General features: G+C 34.0%; 1 non-coding gene across 1 annotated transcript; it reads left to right on the forward strand.

The window, feature by feature from the left end:
- Positions 1-7,076: 7,076 nt before the first annotated feature.
- Positions 7,077-7,158, forward strand: TRNAL-AAG (transfer RNA leucine (anticodon AAG)). The gene has a single exon. It is a non-coding gene; the product is annotated as a tRNA-Leu (tRNA).
- The last annotated feature ends 9,888 nt before the right edge of the window (positions 7,159-17,046 follow it).

A 17,046-nucleotide genomic window follows, 5' to 3' on the forward strand; every position in this document is an offset into this window, starting at 1 on the left:
CTGAAACAATTCAAAGAAAATCATATTTATTTATTCTTTGTTCAAAATATTTGTTCTACAAACTTCCGATAAATATGTTGTTTATCTTATCGTTCGCATCTTCAATTGGTTTGTCCAATCATGTTAAATTAATGAAAACATTTTCCACTTCATTACTCGATGCTGGAAGTGTTGTGGTGATTCATTTAGTTTCATCTTCATTCACAAAACAATGGTTCAGTGAATCAATAACATGATAAATAGAATTCGTATTTGCTGGAAAATTCTGGGGGTAGAATAACATACAGAAATTATATGAACAAAGGAACAGGATGACCCCTCCCAGACAACATTTCTGGTAAATTTGGTAGACAATAGCTCTGGGTGACGCAGGTGATGGAAGATATCAAGCATCGGCCCTGACCGGCTTTAACATGGTCCCTCTTTCATCTCAAGTGCACACTGACCTCCCCGTGGTGTCACTTGGTGGGCTGCCTTAACACCCGTTAAAGGTAGTGAGCTGAGTCGCATGTTCACCCATGAGAACGTTAAAAACTTGGATTGGGCGTTGTGCTTGTAACCCTCCCCTCCATAAACATCGTACTATGAAAAAACGAAAAAGAAAAAATGGTCAGGAACAGATGAGGTGCTCAACAGTTTCCTCCTCTTCTCCATTCCCGCAGCTACGGCAATGGTCATTGTGTGGTAGATTTAAGCGTTTTGCATGGTTATCAATTGACGAGTGACCGGTTAACACTACAATAAGTCTTGCCAGGGTCCGTCGATTTTGGCTGATCAGGAACATTGTGCGTTTGGCGTTGTATTGAGGCCATGTAGATGTTGATATTTGGCATGTTACTGTTTTGTCCCATCTACTTTCAGCCTATGATAGATAGCATTTGAAAATATCCCCTTTAACTACTCCCATTGGTGTTGCGACTGACGCCTTCGGGAGTTCGTTAGAGGTGGATCCTGCTCTGGCTAGCTCGTCTGTTTTTCGTTCCCAACAATCCAATTGAGAATTACTCTTGACAGGCGCCCTAGTTTTGCAAGTTCTTTGCAATCTTTCACTAGCATTAATGTGACAGAGTTAGATTTAGTGCTGTAATAGTTTAGTACAGGCCTCCTTTATGGCATGTATCTCCGCTTGAAAAGCACTGCAGTCATCGGGTAACTTTGTGGATATAGACATGTTTGCCTCTTCCGAGAAAACACCAGAGCCGACGCCACATTTCATCTTGGAGCTGTCTGTGTATACTTTAGTGTCATAACTTGTCGGTGATGATTCATTATTCAATTCTTTTCTGCTTGTAAATTTTACTACAAAAGGCTGATCAAAAGTCATTGCAGGAGCGCAATAATCAGCAGTAATTGCTAGTTGTTTCGATAGTTTTTGGAGCACACACGCATGTCCGTAAGCTCTGTCTCTCCACATTCCTAGAGCTAGGAGTCTTGCCGCATTACAGGTTGCAGTTGCTTTCCTCTGTAAATCTATTGGCAAAATGTGCATCATTATATTGAGCGCTTCACCCTAATGCCTGCGGATCTTTGTATACAGCATAGTTTTTTATATTGTTTTCTTTTCCACTGTTTGCCACCATACTAGTGTTCCATATGTGAGAATTGGACTTATTATGCTGGTGTACATCTATAACACCATTTTAGGTTTAAGGCCCCAACGGCTCCCAAACATTTTGCGACATGTGTAGTATGCAACGGTTGCTTTGTGAGCACGATGTTCCATGTTACGTTTCCATGACAGCTTTGAATCTAGGATGACACCGAGGTACTTGGCTTGATCTGATAGGGGTATTTCTTGACCCCGTAGTCATGGTAGATTGGGGATTATATATTTGGTCTTCGTAGTGAATAGCATCATCTTAATTTTCCCTGTGTTCACTCCCAGGTCACAGCTAGTGGTCAGGTATCTAGTGATTTCAGGGCCCCGCTCATAATGTAACTTCTTATGGACGAAAACAAACTAGAGACGAGTATTACCACGTCGTCCGAATAGGCAACCACCTTAATTCCCATATGGTCAAGTTTTTTTAAGGATTTCATTAATGACAAGGAGCCAAAATAGTGTGGAGTTCCTCTGTTTACGTGCTTTTACAGCGTATTGTTTCCCAGTGTAGCTTTAATTGCTCTACTTTGCAGCATGGTAGTTGCCCAGCTACCAATAAGTGGTTCCACTCTGATGTTATCTACACAGAAAAAAATATTTCAAAAATTTTTATATACACAGAAAAAATATTTCAAGAATTTTTACATATTTTCATTCCAAAAATTAGTTTTTTCATACTGTATAGGTACCTCACATAAGATACATGTGTAGTTTTTTATATCAACATTTTTTCAAAAACTCATTAGTTATTTTAAAAGAAAAATATAAGAAAACAATTAACCAAACGGTATGTTATACTAAGTCAGAGGGCGATTCATATCTACTATCCTTTGAAGTCAAATCTTTTCATCCCTATTTTGATTACAAAATGCATGTTGAGAATATTTTATTGTCCAATTGATGATTTAATTTTTTGCAAGAAAAAGTAAAGTTGTATGATATTCGAATTATAATTGGGCATTTAACGTCTTCTGTACAAGTTCTACAAGTCTTCTGTCACAACGGTCTATTTTGAAGAGCTTTTACGTAAAATTAGATAAAATCTTAAATATTAGATGATTCTATAAAAATCTAGAAGGGACATCAGAATCTAGAAATTCATCGATCAATTTTATTTGTCATATTTTGTTGGTCCGTTTTATGAAAAACGTCAGTTTTTTAAGCCCACCATTTCCGTAAAATCTAATATTTTTGACAAAATCGATAGATGAAGGACAAGATTTTGATATTCTTGGTAGGCCCACAAAACTATAGGGCAATCGGTTTAGTTTCCGAGTTGGCACCGCATAACGCTTTTTTAAAAAGAGGTATTTTTCAAATTAAAATTCAGAAAGAAGATATTGTTATGTTCTTTCAGATGAAGAAAATCTAAAAAAAAAAGTTTCGTAGTTTTCTCGGATAAAATTCATGAAAAATCGCTTTTTAAGGCTCTCGAAGCATTCTAAAATGTTGGCTTACGTCCATTTTAAAACCTTTTAATGAATTGTTTATAATCGTCTCACCATCACATTGAGACTATAGCTTCGTTCCCGTACTTTTTAATAGTAAAACTCGTAAAAGAGAGAACTGCAACAAATTTTTTCTCACACACAAGTTTTTTGAAATAGTTCGGGAACGGAAAAATTGAAAATACGTCAAAAACACTGGAACAAATGTCAAAGTCGGCGTATCAGCCAATCAGACGCCGGCAACCATGTTACTATTTTTTTACTCGCCCAAATTTGTCGTGTAAAAAGTTTTTAAAGAGAGTGTCATTCAGCGCCATTTTTGTTTAAAGAGAAATGAACATTTTACAACTTTTTTGTGTACGGGAACGCTTTTTCGAGTAAAATGTGTAAAAGTCGTAAAAATTGTAAAAACTTTTTAGTTCTGGAACACAGCTTATATCAGCAAACCGCAACAACACACAACCTGACTGAAATACAAATAAACGCTTTACGCTAAACTACCACCGTCGTAACAATTGTCAATTAACTGACAAATCAAACAACTACAGTGCGTCTGGTGTCGAAACAACAAAGCGGCCAAATATCCGCGTAAATGTATAAAACACGTTTGCATTTGAAGGACATCAAGCTTTACTCTAAGCGAGAAAATTAATAAAAAAAAATGATTTAAAAAATGATCTTCGGCCAAACAGGCAAAATTTCAAAAAAAAAAAAAGTGATTGGGTGTACGATATAGTTCGCATCTAAAATTTTTAAATTTCTTTAGAATAAAGGCAGCATCTAATATCGCAACCTGGTGATGGCAGACTCAACATGTATGTACATATAGTTCATATTGTTCTGCTATGCTCACAAGACGATAACAACTACAGTGAAAATCATTAGAAGAAAGTAAATTGCAATAATACAAAATAAAAGCATTAAATAAAAGGCAGCAAAATTTGTCTCTGGTTTGGTGGGTGGTAGGAGGTTGTTAGTCAATAAAAACAAAACAACTCGCCAAAACTGTTTTTTTTTCAATCTCTCAGAACAAACCAGTATTTTTGCTTTATGAAAGGCGTTCATGAAATGCAGAAATTTGAAACTTGACATGACTTTATGAACACTATTCCTAAAATGCAGTAATTTTTTCCGTATACCCTCAGGCTTTAGGCTAACGAGGCTATATACAAATAATACGACCTACAATGTGCCTCATCGAAACAAACCAAATTGTCTGAAACATACGTTTGGACGAAGTGAGTTTCAGACAATTTGGAGTCGATTTAGCCCACTCCGTCCATCTGCTAGCTGGTGCGCACGATAACTCTCGAACGGATCAAACGAATCGGACCAAATTTGATCCAAACTTTGCACTCTATTATTCCTTCCAAATATTGTTCGGGTTATATCAGTCCACTCCTTCGGGTACCTCCCACACAAAAGTCTGAAAAAGTGAAGTTTACCACACAAAATTTGGGAATAGTGCAGTTTGAGGCCTCGTCTAGGATCTATTTGAAATTTACAGAAGGTACAATTGTGTTTTTACAACGGTACAATTTTTACGGAGTAAGTCCAAACTTCCTGAGATAATGACCCAAAAAATCTTAAAAAGTGCAAGATAATTTTCAAACTTTTTCAGAACTACCTTCCAAACTTAGTTTAACGTAATTTAATATTTCTAGTTCTCTATGAATCATAAACTTGCTTACTAAAATTGTTGGTATATGTCAGTGATTTGGTATAGACCCCATATTACGATACTTACTGATTCCACGCGTTTAGAAACGATCTTGTGATACAAAATCAATATATTTTATATAATATTATTGTGTTTGCTTCGTTTTTTGGTCAGATGCTGAGGGTATATCTCCGTCGGCTCAGCTTTTCAAATTTGTCTCAAAACAAATCTCCGAAAATAGTCCTATTATCTCCTGGTTTCGAATATTTTTTAGAGTTTTGTCCGAAATTGTTACGAAAATTATCCACAGAATTTCCCAAAAATTGTCTTTCGAATTCTAAACCAATTCGTCTGGAAACTCGAATGTTCTTTTCGAATTTCCCTTGACAAAAAGTTCCGTATTAACAGCGTGTTTTTGTAAAAATGCTTGCCTGTCACACGAACCGTTCGTACTAAAACGTATACGTTCAAAATTTGGTTCTTGTAAAATTTTACGAACCATTCGTTTTTATCTGAAAGCTTTCGTCTATTTTATAAAAGCTTTTATATTTCAGGGTTTCCATAATACTTATTTTGTGAATTTTGCATAGGCATCTGCACGTAAAATGTGTTACTTGATGGCAACCCCGATAAACAGATGACAAACAAAAAATAAGAAAAAAATGTAATCAAATTTGTCCAAAAATAATTGTGATAATATGAAGAAACGGATGTACATATACGCGTGTGCTTCTATGGAAATAAATAAAATTGCATTCCCTTCCAGTTTTCGTGTGTTTTGTGCCATTTATTACTCAAATTATTTATTACTCAAATAATTTTCATTCAAAACGATGGGTCTTTTCCATTCGTTTATTTTTGACGTATTCGTTCGTCTGATTTTGTTACGAAAACCAAAAAAATTACGAAAATAAAAAGCTTTCATTTGTTTATCACACGAATACAAACGTCAACCGCTATGAAAACCAAATTGTGTCTTCGTTCATGAAATCGACGAACGAATGGGCAAAAACTTTTTACAAAAACACGCTGTAAATATTAGTATACACACATTCGTAACTGTGGAAACTTGTGCACTAGGGTGACCCAAAAATACAAATGTTCTTTTTTGGATTTCCTATCCCCTAAATTTTTCCATTTGATCCAAAAGTCTTATGGTAACATGGGGCGCCTTCGCCACTGGGGCGGCTACGCCAGCGCCGATTTTCTCGCAAAATATAAGTGCTAGAAAAAATCCGTTAAAAGCAAAATTGTGAGTTTAATGAAGATCTATCATCTCCCAAAAGTTGGCAGTTGTGCCATAGGTGTGATAGCGGACGCACGCGGTTTTGTGTTTTCAGGGTATTGGGAAAAATAATTATGGTAGGTATTTTTTGTGATATCTTTTTTACCTTTTGTGATATCAAAAAAAACATTTTATACCGTTAGAAGACAACTACTAAAGAATATAAATCCCAATAATTCGCATGAAAAAAGCAATTGCAAATGTCAATATATTAATATTATGAAATATGTAAGGGGTGGGGCGCCTACGCCATGAAAGGGGCGTGGTGGGTTAATGTTCGAAATATGTCATGTTTAACTTAAATTCTTTATACCATAGATATACCACACTATAATATGAAGTTAAAATCAAATATTATCCTAAACGTATCTTGTTTTAGTTATATTATGATTTTTGTACCTAAATTCAAGGCACATACTTCAATTAACCGCTAGGATCGGTTACTTTTTGTGAATTTTAAAATAATTTTTGATTATTCAATAGAAAGCATGTTCCTTTCTTGCATAATGTTGATATTTAAGGAATAAGTATTGTAAATTACAGTTTTAGAGGCGTTGGAGAATGTTCAATATCGATGGCGAAGCTGCCCCATGGGTGGGGAGGCTTCGCCACTTTTTACACATTTTGTAAATTCTCGAAAATAACATTTTTAAAACAAAATTATAACCATTTATATATCAAAACTTATAGTGAAGATGTGCTAATATTTGTACCAAAAATAATATTTGGAAAAACTTTAGAGGTGTCGGTATGAGAACATTTTGAACAAAAACGTGGCGAAGGCGCCCCATGTTACCATATATATTAAATTTTATGGCGATTGGCTAACGTTAACCCGTGCCAACCTAGCGATCGTTGTTTCCATAGTAATTTGTATGGGGGCCAATGGTGCATTTTCACTAAAATTCTCTAGAGAGCGCAATTATGATCCGATCGACGAAAAAAACTTTACCATTATCGTGGCTAAAAAACGATTTCTAGATTTTGACAGTGGGTTATGAAGCTTGGAAGTTTTGGAGTTTATATTGGTTCCCGATAAGTAAATTAGAAAAATATTGCCATTAAAAATGGCGTCTATGTGGTAGCGTGGCCGAGCGGTCTAAGGCGCTGGTTTAAGGCACCAGTCTCTTCGGAGGCGTGGGTTCGAATCCCACCGCTGCCAAGATCTATTTTTAATGGAAAATAAGAAACATAGGAAATGGTTTTAAAGAAGAATGTATAAATAAGTATATCACGAATATTGTCAAATATTTCATATTCCATTTCAGAAAAAAAGGATAAATTTTTTTCGCTCTACATCAACGATTTTTGATATGTAGGTTAAGAAAAAAATTCCCAGTACGAATCTGGTCGCGAGCCAATTTTTGGTTGTTGCGGACAAAAGTTATGGCGCTTTTATTTCGCTTTTTAAGAAAGAAAATATTATAAAAACGCTAATTATTTTAATGAGCACAATTGTTACAAAAAAGTTCTCTCGAAGCGACTTCAGCGAGTAGATTTCATAATACCTGCAAAATGTTACACAGAATTCTCGGAATGTACATAAAATTGATAAATAATTGAATATAAGTTAACTTTTTTCAAAATTAAGGCCCATTTAGTGGTCATAAAATTACATAAAAAATTGTTGTGGATCAAAACTTCACGGCGAATCAAATGAGACTACAATTATACAGATTGGTGTTATAATTTCGATGTTACAACCAAAATAAGCACATATTTTGGTCAAAAAAATAATTTTTTGTTTGAAAAAATATTTTTTCACATGCATTATGTAGTAGAAAATATTGTAAAAATCTATAGGAATACTTCCTTCATTTTGCTTAAATCTCCCAATAAAATAGACGGATTTTGCTTTATTGATATTCATATTAAAGCTTTCCCATTGGGGAAGGTAATTGGGTTGATGAGGATATATATCAAAGCTTCTGAAATGGAAATAGAGGTCAAATAACACATTTTAATTTATATGCATTTTAAAATACGTGTAAATCGCGTAATTATCAAAATCATTTTGTCCGCATGTGATTTTCGTGTACAGCAAGACCATATCTATTAAGTTGTATATATTTTTTGAAATATAATTTGGACTCTAAGATGTAGCATCGGCTGCATCTTAGCATTAAAAAACCTATAAAATATCGCTAATTTGAGCAAAGTGCATACAATTTTTGTCCGCATCCGATTTCAGTGTCCACCATGAAAATCTACATCAATATATATCTATTTGAAGGCGATCAATCAAGAACCGTGGATGTAGCATCACACACTATTTTTTGGGATAAAATGAATGTATCTTCCTTATAAGTGAAGCTTTGAAATCTCTGTTTCCGCTAAAACGAAGATGCTGCGCTAGTTTTTTCAATGCAGTGGAAACGATCCGCAGAAAACGCGATAAAATACGCGAAATTTTCAAAAACAATTTTAGGTGATTTTTCTACTTTGGAATTTCTCGTAACTCGCGTTTTAGTAGATGGATTTTCACGAGGAATGATTTATTGGATCCGGAACGTAAAAAACTAAAATGTGCAATAGAGCAGACGTGACCAAAAAGAGAACAGCCCAAAATGTGAATGTATTCAAACTATTGGCAACTTATGACTGTGTGTTAGTGTGTTTTTATCAGTGTTGCCGTTTTGGGCATTTCGGCCCAAATTTGGGCCGAATAAAAAGGAATTTTTAATTTTGGGCCGATGGGCGGCCCAAATCCATTTAGGACCATTTTCATGCTAATAATTTTAAACAATATTTTATAAAATATCAAATATTAGTCTTTGGGCTATTATTACGTTCTTACTTTTACTATTGGATGGATTTGAAAATGTAAAATAAAGCAAGCAAAATATAATTTGCACATTAAAACTCAATGCCAAGAAGATGCTCCTAGTAGTTTAATGGTCACTTTTAACTTTAAGTTACCCGTGTTTTGAAATGTATTTTTCATGGTGCTTAAGTATTTGGTAAATATTCATGGACTGTGTTCATAAATAAAAAAAATTCATAATAATTTGGTGGCAACGGAATCATGCCAAGCTAGGGGTTTTTTCTTCTATTTTTGGCATATATTTTTTTACAACTTAAGGATGAATTTCAAGCAGATAGTTCAGGTTTATCCTATTTATATCCGAGTGACAACTCAAATTGTCTTTTTTATAAACAGTTTGGAATTTGCTAAGACTCGGTGAAACTGTACTTTATTTCATCTCAAAGAGCACATCTTATAATACCTTTGGAATTTTTGTTGTTGAAAATAGTGCATATTCTTGAGGTAAATGGCTATCTGCGTTTTGCAGTGCCAACGATAGCTCGAAAACGGATGGGCCGATCATAGTATATTTTTGTAAGCGTTTTAGGACCCTAATAAAACAGAATTAAAAAAATATTTTTAAAAAAAATTTTGAGCTGTCAAAGTCAAAATTTCGATTTTAACGAAAAAAATTGACTGCTTTTGTCAAAAAATTGGGCAAAATAATTTCTTAATCTGTCTCGCTTAAAGGCCATCGTTTTATGTATTTAATAAGCTCACATGAATAATATAATACGGTCATATGAAGATCGGTCAATTCGTTTTAGAGCTATCGTTGACACCGACTTCAAAAACGCCATTTCGAGAAACACGCACTTAAAGTTTATATGCTACATTCAAATCACAATAAATTGTTGGCTTTCAATCATTATATCTCAGACAATTTTTTGCAGCATACTACCTTAACTAGGCGTTTGCACACTGACAGTATTGGCAAGACAATAGCAAAGTTACAAACCATTTTCACCAATACATTCATACTTTTCTCTATACATATTTCAAAATTTATAAATGTATTTGTGAAAAAGGTTTATATTTTTGCTATTGTCTTGCCAATACTGGCATTTGTAAACGCAGGGTTACGTAAAAATAGACAATATTTTTTCGATTTTTCTTAAAGTAATAAAAGGTATCTATGAGAAATATATATTTTTCTTTTAATTTTTAATGTTGGGCCGTTTTAGGTCGTTTTGGGCCGTTTTTAGGAAAATTTTGGGCCGAAAAATTTTTTTCGAACGGCAACACTGGTTTTTATGCACGCACGCTACAAAACAAAAACAAATCAAAACATTGTCTCTTTTTCGTACGCTCTTTCTATACATTCGGGTCGTATGTGTGTAAATTGCCGAAAAACTTCGGCACCGCTGTGTCAAAGAAGAACACATTTGCAATAGAGTACGAGGTATTCTAGAGACAATTGCAAATATTAGACCCGAAAAATATGATTTTTAGAAAAATGTTCACACAAAATTTCAGCATTTGGATGCAGATTTCTATGAAGCTGTGCAGACTACATTCACAATATACGTATCAAATAACTCAGAATCGCAAGTACTACAATCCTATATATGATTTTTTGAAAACCCTGTTTGCGGAATGAAATTAGAAGAAAATTTCAAAAAACACTGTAAATCTGGCTTCAAAATGTCAGCATCATTTAATGGTAGAAGCAGTTCAAATTTTGAAAAGTAATTCATTAGTGAGATGATCCTTATTTAGTTTGCTTCTACTTTTACTTTGACAAGAATATCGAGAGAAATGTGGTTTACTCACAAATCGAGAGAAAACAAAAAAAGACATGTTGGCTTCAACCCATTTTTACTCATTTTTTAACATAAATATAGCCACAGCTTCCACGCAAATTATCTTTTAAGGCCAATATTTTTTGCCAGGTCCAAAAACATTTCATTTTATTCAAATATATTTAATTTGTATAACATACCATCACAAGTCGCGTGTTCTAAAAGGGTAAACCTTGGCTTCAGCTATGTTAAATTTTCAAAAATATTGGTGATATATGCATGGGTTTAAAAGCTTCGAGCGATTTTCTTAATTACTTTGGAGTTAAAATTCTTATTTGATTTGTCCTTGTACTTGCTAAATGTAACCTAACTGAACTAAAAAGTCAGCAATCTTTAACCACTTTTCAATTAATTATACAATTGTGGATATTTGAGTAACAAAACAACATTCAGTAACGCTTTGAAGTAATGTTGGTTTTGTATTGTTGGACTGCGGAATAATACATGGTATGTGTTTCTTTAAGCTAAAGTCCATATTTTGTTGTTTCAATGTTTGAAGAACAAAATATTTAACAGTGGGTAATGAAATTGACTAGAGAATCTAAAAACGTCAAAATATCTGAAATCGGGCGGTCCGGTTATATGGGGCCAATAACAAAAGTTGGGCCAACGTAGACCATTTTTGGTTTAGAAGTTTCTCGATCATTGGGAACCCTAAATGCCAAATTATACCTAATTCGGCCTGAAATTGTAGGTAAAAACGTTAAAATATCTGAAATTGGGTGGCACCGTTATGTGAACGGAAGAAACTTTCAGCGTCCAGTCTCAAATTTTGTGGATGCTGGAAATGATGCTAAAAAACCAAAAAGTTAAAACACCGAACGATTTTAACCGATTTTATGGTTTTTCCCATTTTCAAAAAAGCTAACTTATTTTTCTTTTTTTTGGTAAATATAAACCCAGCCAACATTATAATCAAATTCGAGTCTTTTTTGATCCGACTGCACGATTAAAAAGCTGGAATATGAGCTCATTCTCTGATCATAAATGACTCCTTTGTGGGGAGGAAAACGTAACCTCAGGCGACTCCTCTTAACAAATCACAAATGAGTGTCTTCCTCTGCATTAGTTTCGAGTCTTTTTATAATCATGTTAATAATCGTTAATGAGTCTTTAGGGAGTCATTTATGAGTCTTTTTATTAAACGAAATAAATTAAAAGAATTTTCTTTTTATTCTTTTTTGTTTTTTGTTTCTTTCCTTTGTTTTGTTTTCTTTTCTGCTTTGTTATTTCTTTTAATTGTCCTTTATGTTGCGCGGTGGTTAGTATACTGCTTCTTCATTTCACTTGGCAAAACCTGAACATGCGTTGTGTTTGTCTACACTCTTAATATTATACGTTACATTTATATGCAAGTTTTGTAGAAAGTGTATATGAGAATTATTTAAACCAAACAAAAATAAAACAAAACAATCAGTTTTTAATCACCTATCTGTTCAAAATGTGATCAGAAGATACATAATTATAATCACTTTCCAAACACCTGCATGACCCTTTTTTGATTAAGCATTTTTCAATCTTCATGAAGATCAAAATGTGACAATAAATAACGAAAAAGTAGTCACATTTTAAACGCCTCAATGATTTATTTGTGATTTCTACGCATTTGTTGTATTTTAAATTGAACTCCTTTTAATCATTACAGAGAGTCACTTTCGAGTCCCTTTCTGATCATACAACGACTTAATCAGTTGTTGATCACCAAAGGGACTCTAAAAAGACTCCGCAATGTGATTTTTGAAAAAGCAATCTTCCAAATGCTAGCTGGGTATAATTGCCTGAGAGCACTAGGAAAATTAGTTTCCTGTTTTTGTATACGTTTTTTTGACACTTGAACCACTATACCTGATTAAAAAAAATATGGCTTGTTCGAAAACTATTCTCCTCTCCTTTTGAAGATAAAAATAAATAATAGGCCTGTTCGACAACTTCGCAAGTAAAAAGTCTGCAACTACTTGCAACGCTTCTCTTTTCTTTTTTACTGTACAAGTTTGTTATCGAACAGCGTTTTGTAAAAGTTTGTACAAACTTTTGGGTTATCGTACAGACCTAATGTAAAAATGCCCGTTTAAATTTAGAAATTAGAAACCCCGTTTTTCACTGCATTTATTGTTATAAAATCAAAAACCGAAGTGACCCAAAGAAACCAAAGGTATTTTCGTTGTCCATGGACCCCAACAAGACAGAAATTTTACATCAGTAGTGAAATTCTGTAACTCATTTTTTTGGCTTACCGACAAAAATCGGTAAAGAAAAAAGTTCTACCGATAGCAACAGTGTTGTCAACTTTTATTATTCAAAAAATGTGTTACTGAATTCCACTACAGAACGCTTGAATATTTTTCGTGTAGCACAGTGTTATTTATTTTTATAATATCCGCAAGCTACGCACGTCTTTGAGAACTGCTCCAAAAGAAATCATATAAACAACAATAATACCGCGTTTCACAAATTTAAACGATTAAAACTCGAAACAATATCGGTCTCCGGCGCGTTGAAGTTACAATTTCTGCGTTAATTCCGTGTGTTTCGCTATATTTTAATTGTTTTGTTTTGTAAACAAAAAACTTTAAGAAAATCACTCAAACACTTCATGTGAAAAATTGTTTACTAAATTACGATAACAAAATAAAAATACAGCTGATCCTCTCTCTCATTGTGTCATACTGCCAGTGTTACCAGATTGGTGGTTAATTGAGTTTTGTGGTGGTGTTCACTAAAATTTTACACAGTGAAAAATTATTGAGCATTAATTAAATATGAATTCGGGAAATCCGCCGCCAGGTGGCGGTACTCCTCTTAGAGGAAATAGAACACAAATAATATTAAATGAAAATGCAAAACTAGCTAAACAAGTAGAAGAATTGCATAATATTATCAAAAACTTTCAGATTGAGCTTCATAATTTAAAGCAAGAAAATATTCAGTTAAAAAACGAACTAGACCAATATATTAACGCAGAGTCAGAAGAACCTGACAATAATAACGGTCTTGCAAATATGCCAGTTTCTCCTAAAGAATCGAATAAAAACGATGTATTCGAAACGGACGAGGAAGAACTAGAACGCGAAACAAACTGGATACTTCAGAAATCAAAAAGAAATAAAAATAAAAATGTATCTCCAGTGAAGTCAAGTTCACTTAACGTTGTCGAAACAGAAATAGTGGCTAAAAATTCAAAACCAGATCAAACAAAATACCAAAAGCCTCCACCAATCAATATCGTAGGGGTTGAAACATTTAACGAAATCAAAAAAATTTTAAAATTAGCTAAAATTGAAAACTTTAATATTGTTTCTCTGAATAATAACATCTGGAAGATCAATACAGATGATTCAGACAGCTACCGATCTCTCTCAGGATACTTAAATGAAACAAAGGTTCAATGGTTCACATATGAAAACAAAGTTGACAGACCTCACAAAGTCATGATACGCAGACTCCATCATTCATGTCCTCCAGAAGACATTATTCAAGATCTTACAGAACAAGGTTTTCATCCAATGGATGCAACAAATATTATTAAAAGAGAAAAGTCGAACAACGGGTACAAATACAAGAAACTACCTCTATTCAGAGTAACATTTTCATCAGCGGATGATATTAATAAAATAAATAACATTGAATTCGTGAACAAAATAAAAGTTTCAGTAGAGCCGTTAAAGCGAACAACTAATCTCATCCCACAATGTAAGAGATGTCAAGGTTTCAACCATACAAAACAATACTGCCAAAGAGAGCCGCGATGTGTGAAATGTGCAGGAAAACATCTTACTACAGAATGTGAGAAACAAGTTGTAGAACAACCAAAATGTGCAAATTGCTTTGGTAATCATCCAGCTAATTACAGGGGTTGTGAAGTCGCCAAAGAGCTCCAGAAAATCAGGGAAAAATCCCGAACGAAATCATCATATACTAATGTCATTGTAAATACTCCAAAAAATAATAATCCAAAGAAACAAAATCCAAATATTAAAGAAAATGTCCGAACACCAAAGCGTTCCGTTCAGATTCAGCGAGAAACATATGTAACAGAAAATACTCGAACACCAAAGCCTTCCGTTAAGATTCAGCGAGAATCATATGCAACAGTTTCAAGTAATCAACAGCAAAATATATTTCCAGAATTATTAAGAAGTCTTCAAGGGATAAATCAGAAATTAGACATGCAAAATGAGCTAAATCTGAAAATCCTTGAAAAATTGAATCAAATGTAGTAAAATGCCTTTTCTTCGTATTGGAACCTGGAACTGTAATGGTTTGTTAAATCATATACACGAAATTGAGATCTTTCTCCATACAGAAAAAATTGATATCCTTTTAATCTCAGAGAGTCATTTCACTTCTTCATCTTTCGCTAATATAAAAGGATATAAAATCTATAGTTCTGTTCACCCATCACAAAAAGCTCGAGGAGGCTCAGCAGTAATTATAAAAGAAACTCTACAACACCAAGAAGATATTAAAATAGAGACAGAAATCTTTCAAATCGCTTCGGTGAATGTAAGTTTTAAATCCAATAATACATTCAAAATTGCATCCCTATACTCTCCACCAAGGCATTCCATAAAAGAAGCAGAATATCTTGAAATCATTAAAACTCTAGGAAATAATTTTATACTAGGTGGCGACTTCAATGCCAAAAATAAGCTGTGGGGTTCCGGACTTACAAGCCCCAAGGGTTATGAATTATATAAGTCTATAAAACGACACTCGTGCCACGTCATATCAGGAAGTGAGCCTACATATTGGCCATCAAACCCAGAGCTAATTCCAGATCTCATTGACTTTTTCATAGTTAAAAATATACCAACATCGCACATAAATATTGAAAACTACGTAGGTTTGTCATCGGACCACTCTCCTCTCATCATGACAGTAGGTGACAAGATCCTTGAGAAACCTACCATAGCAACACTGGCATCAAACAAAACAAACTGGAACTTCTTCAAGTTTCTGCTGGATAAAAAAAATTTCGCTCAACGTTCCTCTAAAAACATTGTACGAAATAGAAGATGAATTGGATAAACTCAATGAAGCTATCCAACAGGCCTGCTGGGAAAGCACACCAGTAAATAAAACCCATTTATTAAGTTCCAAACATTATCCTAAAGATGTAAGAGATTTAATATCTATAAAACGTAGAGCAAGGAAAACGTGGCAAAAAAACAGAACTGCTGAAAATAAGAAGTACCTTAATAAATTGACCACGGAACTAAAAACGCTAATGAGAGAGATAGATAACAGTAATATGACTGATTACTTAAGCAGTCTATCAACTTCCAAGGAATCAAATTATAGTCTTTGGAAAGCTACTAAACACATGAATCATGTAAAGCCGAAAATACCGCCAATTAAAAGTGCACAAGGTCATTGGATCAGAACTGACAGAGACAAAGCAGAGCTTTTCGCAGATCACTACGAGAGAGCCTTCAGCGAACCAACTAGACAAACACAAAATGAAAATGCAAATATTTTACCCAAGATTGACTCACACACTATAGAAAAAGTTACACTTGGAGAGTTGAAGGACTTAATATACAAAGACCTGTCGCCCAAAAAAGCACCAGGATACGATTTAATCACAGGAAAAGTTATAAAGAAACTAACGGATAAAGCTATCCGTAAATTATTGTACATAATAAATGCATGTTTTAGGTTGAAACATGTTCCAGCACAATGGAAAGTAGCGGAAATAATAGTTATTGAAAAACCTGGTAAACCACCTAATGAACTATCGTCATATCGACCTATATCTTTATTGCCTATCTTATCAAAAGTATTTGAGAAACTTCTTGCAACTAGATTGAAGAGAATAACTGAAAGAAGACAACTTATACCTTCACATCAATTTGGATTCCGTGAGAAACACTCTACAATAGAACAGGTCCACAGAATAGTTGACATCGCAGACAAAGCTTTTGAAAGAAAAGAAATATGCTCGGCAGTTTTCTTGGACGTTGGCCAAGCCTTTGATAAAGTATGGCACGAAGGTCTCCTCTTCAAACTACACAAGTATCTTCCAACTGAATTATACGAAATTTTAAAATCATATCTAAAAGATCGTCACTTTAGAGTAAAAATTGAATCAGATTACTCATCACTGAGACCAATAAAAGCAGGAGTACCCCAGGGTAGCGTCCTTGGTCCAATTTTGTATCTCCTTTATACACAAGATATGCCTTTAACACCTAACTCTACAATTGCCACATTCGCAGATGATACCGCAATCTTAGCGTGTGGGAAAACTGAACAACTTGCCACAAATAAACTTAAAAAATCCCTTTCCAACGTTGTCTCATGGACAAAAAAATGGAGAATACAGTTAAATGAAAGCAAATCAGTCCACATTATATTCACAAACAAAAATAACATACATCCATCTCCTCTATTCATAAATGGTATTCAAATTCCGTACGCAAACACAGCGAAATATCTAGGC

Source organism: Musca autumnalis, unplaced genomic scaffold, assembly GCF_047663935.1.
Source record: "Musca autumnalis isolate F117 unplaced genomic scaffold, ASM4766393v1 scaffold_5, whole genome shotgun sequence".
NCBI classification, from domain to species: Eukaryota; Metazoa; Arthropoda; class Insecta; order Diptera; family Muscidae; genus Musca; species Musca autumnalis.